The sequence below is a fragment of the Gekko japonicus genome, unplaced genomic scaffold, assembly GCF_001447785.1.
Source record: "Gekko japonicus isolate JY-2015 unplaced genomic scaffold, Gekko_japonicus_V1.1 scaffold3808, whole genome shotgun sequence".
NCBI classification, from domain to species: domain Eukaryota; kingdom Metazoa; phylum Chordata; class Lepidosauria; order Squamata; family Gekkonidae; genus Gekko; species Gekko japonicus.
This window is the reverse complement of record NW_015163724.1, coordinates 70,811-79,887: the sequence shown is the minus strand read 5'-3', so window position 1 is coordinate 79,887 and position 9,077 is coordinate 70,811.

Here is a 9,077-nt window from a genome sequence, read left to right as displayed (position 1 = left end):
GCTTGGAGCTGGCACCCATGCCCCCCCCCCCGTCTGTCCTTCCCTCCCTCCCTCCGGTGGCAGAGGGGAACCTGGCATCCCTAGGAGGAAGTGCCCTTTCTACAGGCAACTAAAATTTCCCCCTCGCAGAGCGTGCCCTGGCAGGTGCCAAATGGTGTGTGAGAGAGGTTTCTCCTGCTTTCCTAAAAGCCTCCAGCAATGGGTGGAGAGAGTGAGGGGTGTGCTTTGAGAAAAATTTAAAGCAATGGCACCGAGAATAAAAACGTGTTTCTACTCCCCACCCTCACTCCCAGTCCAACTTCACTGTGATCAGTTGATTTCCCCCCCCTCCTGGCACATCTGACTGTATTTGAGCTTAGCTGTGAGCAGCTATCTTCAAAAAGCAGTGAGGTGAGGGGTGCGAGGGTGGGGGCAGGGGAACCAGGGTTATCTCCCTTTCCCAAGACTGCTCCAGTTTTGTTTTTGAAATGGATACTTGGCTGCAGTGTTCCCTGTAAGCTGAGTAAGTGTGAGCTAGCTCACAGTTTTTAAACCTCTGGCTCACACATTTTTGCCTTCGCTCAGGAAGGGATGGCTCCAGAGCAAACTAATTTATGCAGAAGCCAAATGGCTCGCTCACAACTTTAATGCCATCAGCTCACAAAGTAGAATTTTGGCTCACAAGGCTCCACAGCTTAGAGGGAGCATTGCGTGGCTGTGGTTTACAGATTAATCAAAGGACTCACAAATATCAGGGGCATGCCTACTCCGCTGCTTTTATAAACACCATAAAGATGACCAGGAGATCTCAGATCCTGAATCAGCCACACACAAAGAGACAATCTCTGATTTAATCATCATTGGCCCCGGTCACACGGGCCGGATATCACGTGTGTGGGGGGGAGGCGTGGCTAATTGTCCTGGCGCAGTTTGATGCGCGATTACGCGATCAGATGCGCCGGTGGTACACCACGGGTCCTTTCCTCGGCGCCGGCGGATAAACGAGGGACCGGAGAGAATGCCGCGCTCTGGCGCGATCACACCACGGGGGTCTGGAGGCAGCCCGTGGCAAACGTTTACTAGTACCTTGGAGGCACTAGTTTTTTAAACTCGCATTGTCAGCGGTAAGCCACGGGTGCGCTCCACTTCCCAGATGTTGGGGTGTGATCGCGCCCGGATAATCCGCCCACCATCCGTGCCTCTCCCGCGGCAACTTTGCCGTGTGACCGGGGCCACCGTGTGCCTATGTGATGAACTGAGTAAAAACAGTCTGAGTGTAGGTGGAGGCAGAGGCTCATTCTGATAGGTGAGCTGTCTCTATGACAACGGAAGGTATCCAGCAGGGGGCTCCGAGGGGAAAAGACCTCCTGAGTGAGGGTGTTCAAGTTTTGGAGTTTGGAGAGAGAGAGAGGGATAGTTTGAAGAGCTCTGCTCTGAGAGAGAGTTATTATTGAGAGGGGACTTTTAGTGGCTTCCTTCTGAGGGAAAACTCTCAGTCTGTGGCACAGTGACAGGGCGTCACAGAGCAGAGGGACAGATAAAACTCTGCTGAGGGGTTTTGCCAGAGTCAAAGGCAGGCCTCTGTTTAAAAGAAAAACACCAACACACACACAGGGGAAGGAGTGTAGTTCTGTTGTCCAGGGAAACGTCCAAGGAACAGACAGATCTCCAGCACGAAGGGGGGGCACGGGACGAATACCAATGCGCCCTCTAAGCTGTGGAGTCTTGTGAGCAATAACTCTACTTTGTGAGCTACGGGCATTAAAGTTGTGAGCGAGCAATTTGGCTACTGCATAAATTAGTTTGCTCTGGAGCCCTCCTTCCTGAGCGAAGACAAAAATGTGTGAGCCGGAGGCTAGAAAACTGTGAGCTAGCTCACGCTAACTCAGCTTACAGGGAACACTGCTGAGTACTTGGGAGTGAGTGGTCAGTGAAAGGACCCTCAGGTGTATATCATTTCTAGTTTCCTCAGGGTGCTTAAGGGAGAAGACTCTAAGGAGGGACTAGTTGGGATTCAGAGCCCAGTCAGACTTCCCTGAGAGTGTGTGTGTGGGGAGAAATATTTTTGAACCAGCCCAACAACATCATAAAGTCTCTCACATTATTTGAAGGGTTGTCTGGTCAGGGGAGCCCTGGTTTATTCATTGCATATGTTCTCTAGCATTACAACTGCCTGCCTATTTTAAAGAAACCTCTTGTAGGGTTTATTGTTTATATTACTTCTGCCTGAATTTTAAGAAGCCCTCCACAGTGCTAATAGTGTTCATATTGGGAACTTTCGGGTTGCCAACTGTTTGGTTCATATAAAACCTTTAAAACCATTTTCCCCATTTCCCTGCCTTTTGTAAATAATAAATCTTTATTCTTATTTTATTTGAAACCACGCTATCAGTGCCATTCTTTTATGTCTGTCAGGAAAGGTTTGGGCTCCTGAGGTAAAAGGTAAAAGGGTGACAAAAGTCATATAGGTCCCCTTTACCTGAGTGAGAAGGGTACCTCACAGCCTAAATGTTATGTTTGTGTTCTCTTTATGGTCATTAAAAGTTCGCATTCATGAAAATTATCTCACATAGAATGTGATAGTTTGTATGAAACAACTAATAGACTGATTCTGCTGCTGCTGCTGCTGTAAAATTATGGCTGAAATAGGGAGACCCCCTTAGGATTTTCAAGGCAAGAGACTTTCAGAGGTGGTTTGCCTTGGCCTTCCTCTGCATAGCAACTCCACCAGCCCACCAGCCCAGAAATGAAGTAGAAACCATTTGGGTTAGATACAGCAATCCATTCATACAAGGATCACAGATCTTCTCCACCTTTCCCTTCCTCCAGCAGAAAGTTGGTTCCTGGGGTTGCAGGACCCGTAGGGAGTGACGTGTGCATAAAGTGCAGTCAAAGTTACAGCCGACTTAAGGTGACTCTCGTGGGGTTTTCAAGGCAAGAGATGAGCAGAAGGGGCTGGCCAATATTACTGCTATGTAGCAACCCTGGAGAGCCTTGGTGGTCTCCTCCCAGCTCTACGTTGGGACACGCCTGGAGATTTTGGGGGTGGAGTCTGAAGTGGGCAGGGTTTGGGGAGAGAAGGGACTTCAATGGGGTAAAATGCCATAGAGTTCACCTTCCAAAGTGGCCATTTTCTCCAGGTAGACTGCTATCCCTCACCCGGGGAGCACTTGTAATCCTGGGAGATCTCCAGCCAACACCTGGATGTTGGCAAGCCTAATTAGTACTAGCCAGGCCTGACCCAGCTTATGTTATGCTCCAATCAGTGAAAAAGGCAGGATTTGTAGAAAATGCTGACTTTTATTTCTTAAGAACACCCCAAACATGAACAAAAACACTTTCAGAACCAAAGTCACTTGAGTACTGAACGCTGCTAACTGTCATCTCTAACTGCCATCGTTTCCCAGAATGCCACAGGGCTTGCCAGCTCCAGGTTGGGAAACACCTGGAGGTTTTGTGGGTGGAGCCTGAGGAGGGTGGGGCTTGGGAGGAGAGGGACTTCAATGAGGTACAAGGCCATAGAGTCCACCTGCCAAAGCAGCCATTCTCTCCAGGTGAATTGATCTCTGTTGCCTGGAGATCCGCTGTAACAGCGAGAGCTATCCAGCTACCACCTGGAGTCTGGCAGCCCTAGCAGTAGCATATTCCCCATCAAATTAAACTTACACCAACTATTATGCCCTGCCGCACTTAACTTCCAAGACTTGATGAGATTGGGCTACCCTGGGCCACCCAGGCTGAGGTGAAGGGAATAATAGCTATGAAACAACAGCCATGGGGGTTGGCGAGTTGCAGTGAGGAGGGAAGGGGTCCAAATTGCTCCTCCCTCCCTCTCCGGCCATTTAGCCCGTGGCTGTGTGTCTCCCATTCCTCCAATGCCACCAGCCGGGAAGAGCCCACAATTAAGGTTTACTACAAGACTGGATAGTTCCCTCAGGGCTCTGGATTTATGCAAACACAAGACCAGATAACATTTGTCCTGTGGGCTGCCTCTCTTGCCCTTTCCCCATCCCATCTGCTTTTAACTGCTCCATTGGCTGGAGAACTCAACCCTCCTTCGGGTCAGTCTTTGACCAAACCAGTGATGCATCTCTTTTGCTTAGTTTGCTCCAGCAGAAATCGAACACATAACACTCCTGTGGGCAATCTTCCTCCTCAAAAGCCCTGCTGCCTCTCCTGAACAGATCCTTGTGATTTAGGCCTCATGCAGATCCAAGGGACTGCCAGCCAATCAGAGCCCTGGGAACTCCAGTGGACGGGAGGGGGTGAGCCAGGCTCCGTTTAAGCAGGGAGAAGAAACCGTTTTTACAGTTGGAGAGGGATTTTGTGGCTCTGGAAAGGAGCGTCAGTTTAGCCAGGCTTTTATTTGGCTTTTCAGTTAGGATTTGGGGGTCAGTTTAGGGAAGAAAGCTCATTTTTGTGGGGAAAGTAAGCATGCACATGAAAACTTATACCCAGTATTAAACTTTGTTGGTCTTAAAGGTGCCAAACTTTGTTCTCATGCACCTTCTTGACTCGAATTGGCAACTAACACCCCCTCACACCTATATGTAATGGCTGAGGAAGTCTTAGGGTTGCCAGCCTCCAGGTGGGGCCTGCAGATCTCCCACTTTTACAACTAGCTGACACAGATCAGCTCCCCTTTAGAAAATGGCTGCTTCGAAGGCTGGAGTCTATGGCATTGTACCATATTGAGGCCGCTCCCCTCCCCAAACCCTGCCCTCTCCCAGATCCACCCCCAAAGTCTCCAGGTATTTTCCAACCCAGAGCTGGCAACCCAAGGAAATCTTGTTCCAATGTATCTGAAAAAGTGTGGAGACACATGAAAGTTATACCCAGAATTAAACTTTGTTGGTCTTAAAGATGCCACTGGACTCAAACTTTGTTGTTTTATATATATAAGTTATCCACACATCATATTTGCCTTATTAAATACTTTATTTTCTGTTAAATAAACCATCACCATCTGTGTCTTGTCCGTCACGGAAAAAATATACGAACCGGTGTGTGTGTGTGTGTCTGTCTATTTACCTCACATATAAGTACAGCCTTAGTCTAATAGGTTTCATAAGAGACCTTTAGGAACACATAGCTTACATGCTACCAATCTTTAATTTAAAGTTTGTGTCCCTCCTTTTTATTTGATTGTGGATGGTTGAGGTATAAATAATCTCTAAGAGAAGCCAGTGGAGGACTGGATCATCTTCAGTCTTGAAGGCAGTTGCCTCAGAGCTCCCCCCCCCCCAGCTGCTACAACTTCAGCAGAAATCCAAGGGATAAACCTCACCCCTTCCAGATCTGAAGCAAATGCCTCTGGGATTTCTCTACTACTCTGAACTGGACTCAGCAAACTGGAGCCTCAAGGCAAGTTTGGTCCAAAGAGGCATTTGTTTTGGCAACGGGAGTCACAGCAGGAACTTTTCTTTGGCTCCGTAATAAGGAAACATAGAGGATGGTGTCAATCTTACTGTAAATATCTTAATTCATATCTGGCATCTTCCTTGATGGGTACTTAGACGACAATGGGTGTATATTATATACCAGCATACTTCCATAAAGCAGTGGTTTTAAAATGGTGTTTCAGGGATGCATACGATTCATCACAAACCTATCAGCAGTTTTTTTCAGGGAGGAGATATGTAGTAGTAGACAAGCTTCCCTGGATGGCTGTTTACCTACTAGTACTGGATCTCCCTTGGAAGGCACAAGCTGCAGGGGAAGGTTATGTACGTTTTAGGGTGCATTCAGAGTTCATGCAAGGCCACAGTAATGCCTGACAAGACCACTCACAGTGCCATCCTGAGCAGGTAGACTCAGGATCCTAGCCAGGTCTATTCGCAACAACAGCAAACCTTTATTGGCATAAAAGCACAAAACATCATGGAAAGCCAGGTCTATTCAGTGGTGTTTACTCACAGGAAATAGTTCTCAGGATTGTACTTTCAGCATCCCACATGAACTGAGTGTGCCCCGTACAATATGCCCCAGAATCCTTTCCAATGTACAAAATTTACCTGGATCAAATGTTAATGCAGGAAATGTTCCTTGTAGGCAGAAACTTTGAAAACCATGGCCCTGCAGTAAACAGGCTGGCTTTTCCTGTCTCAATTTTTCTTTCCCTGGCCATAAATTTTAGTTATTATTACCTTTCTGGATGATTAATGATGCCGCATGTTCTTGAACTGTAATTTAGTGGTGCCAAGTTATCTTTGGATTGGAGGGTTGGTTCATTAATGAGTTTTCTAAGGTCCCTTCTCAGACTGAATCTAAAATTTTATAGTATTAACAAGACTAAACAACCAAACAGAAATTGCTTTATGAAGTCCTGTGCTCCCCAAAGCCTCTGTAAATACAAACTGATTCACTTGGGCATGATACACGGTACAGTTCTGTGACAGGTCCATCAAAACACCATTCTCTTATACAGTTCCCGGTTATGCAGTGGGGTTTGTGATGGAGCACTTCCCAGTAGATTGCACACAGTGTTATCTGGATTGAAAGTTATTAACCATTTATCAAAAAACAAGCTTTTATTGATATTAAAATACAAACATGAGAAAAACTAACCAAGCAAATTGGTTGTTTCTGCCAAACTGATCCATATACTTATTTCATTAGAATAATGTTCAACACTGATGTTTAATTATATGGAACTGGACTATTGACAACCTCTTTGAACATCAATAACAAACATTAATACAGAAAATTGGCCACAAATGGAACACATTCCTTTGTTAGTTATCCATCAATAAAAATCAGTTTACAAAGCAAATAAAGCTGTCTCCATGAAACAAAAAAGAAACATACTACTTGGCATACCCTTAAATGTAAAAGCTAAAAAGTGGCTGCTATACAGATTTTCAAAAATCCATATTCAGGCCAGCTGCAGCTACAAAGAAATACCCATGCACGGACAGGCATTTTTTAAAAATTGTCTCACCCACAAGTCTCTTTAGGCTCCTCTTGTGTTTCTGAATAATATGCAATCTGTCCCCCATACTGTTACAAGTGCAAACTTCAAGGACTCATGGGGGATCCCATTCCGTCCACCACCAACCCTGTTTTCTTAGTCCCTACCCCTGCAGTCTCTACTTCCTCATTCTCTGGCTTCATTTTGCCTCCCTCTCTCTGCCTCCTCACACCCTCCTCCTTCTCCTCATGTCATTTGAGAAGGGGTGCCAACTTCCTGGAGTTCTCCCAGAATTACAACTGATCTCCAGACTACAGAGAACAGTTTCCCTGGAGAAAATCTCTCCTTTGGAGGGTGGACTCTATAGCATTATACCCTGCTGAGGTCTCTCCCTGTCCAAAATCCTGTCCTTCAAATCTCCGACCGTACCCAAATCTTCAGGAGTTTCCTGACCAAGAGTTGGCAACCCTACTTTGGTTTCTCTGGCACCCAAACGACTATTATTTTTTTGGGGGGGGAACACATGCACAGTCATAGCTCGTGGTTTTTTAAACCCCATTTTATTTTTAAGTATTTTATATATTTGTTTGTTTGTAAACCTGAGTGTTGCCCCAAGGTTCCCGAGCTCTGCATTGTAGCAGAGACTGAACTAGATTGTTCGATGGGAAAAAGTGCTCAGGCACACATCTCTGGTGTAAGAATGGGGGCCATAAAAGCACACAAGGGTAATGTTGGACAGTATGTAGTACCCAGCTTTGCAAGTGTGAAGAGCCTGCATTCCATTCCAGTTAGATTCTTAGCCAATCCATCCGTGTAAAAGGAAACCCCAAATGAAAGAGCAGAGCCATGAAGGGGAAGAAATATCATTTTGACTCTAAATCTAAAATACTGCAGATAAACTGCCACTAGGGCCTGTATAACGTCGTTATCTTGGTTAATTTCCACTTCTGTCTTCTGATAAGCAGTTGCACCAGAGCTATAGCTGGAGCCCTAAACTATAGTATTCCCAATTGCTAGAAGATCTACAGGAATCTTTTGAAACCACAGCCAGGGGATACCCTACTTTGGTTTCTCTGGCACCCAAATGACTATTATTTTGGGGGGGGGGACACATGCACAGTCGTAGCTCTTAATGTTTGTGGTTTTTTAAACCCCATGGGTAGCGGTGGCACAGTGGGTATATACCACTGTCTTAACATCTGAACTGTGTTAGTTTGAGCCCCGTGTTGTCCCCAGCTCATCCACCCAGCGATTCGAAAGCTTCGGCGAGTAGATAAAATGGGAACTACTCCTTAGAGAGGGTGGGCACGCCAATCTCCGTTGTGGGAGGGTGTTAGCTGACGGTCAGACGTCCTGGTCGAGGTTCGGAAAGGTGAAATAACTTCTCGGCTACGAAAGAATCCCTGCAGTGGATGTTCCAGCCAGGCAGTGGCAGTGTGGCGATTGACATACGGGTCCTGAAGCCTGGTCAACAAGCAGCCATGCAGAAAATGACGGAGCCAAGCCAGAAGACGTCTACACCGGGCAGTGATGGCGCGTGCAATTAAATGAATAAATGTTGTCTTCCCTTTCCCCTACAAACATTGTTAGTCCCTTGTCTATATTGAGTAACTGTACATCACTTTGAGCCCACTGGGGAAAGCGATTAATAAATGGAAAGTATTATTATTATTTTTAAGTCTTTTATACATTTGTTTGTTTGTAAACCTGAGTGTTGCCCCAGGGTTCCTGAGCTCTGCATTGTAGCCAAGACTGAACTAGATTGTTTGTTGGAAAAAAAGTGCTCAGGCACATATCTCTGGTGTAAGAATGGGGGCCATAAAAGCACACAAGGGTAACCATGCCCCCCCCTGTAATGTTGGACAGCATGTAGTACCCAGCTTTGCAAGTGTGAAGAGCCTGCATTCCATTCCAGTTAGATTCTTAGCCAATCCATCCGTGTAAAAGGAAACCCCAAATGAAAGAGCAGAGCCATGAAGGGGAAGAAATATCATTTTGACTCTAAATCTAAAATACTGCAGATAAACTGCCACTACTTTAGGGCCCGTATAACGTCGTTATCTTGGTTAATTTCCACTTTTGTCTTCTGATAAGCAGTTGCATCAGAGCTAAAGCTGGAGCCCTAAACTATAGTATTTCCAATTGCTAGAAGATCTAAAGGAATCTTTTGAAACCACAGCCAGGGGAA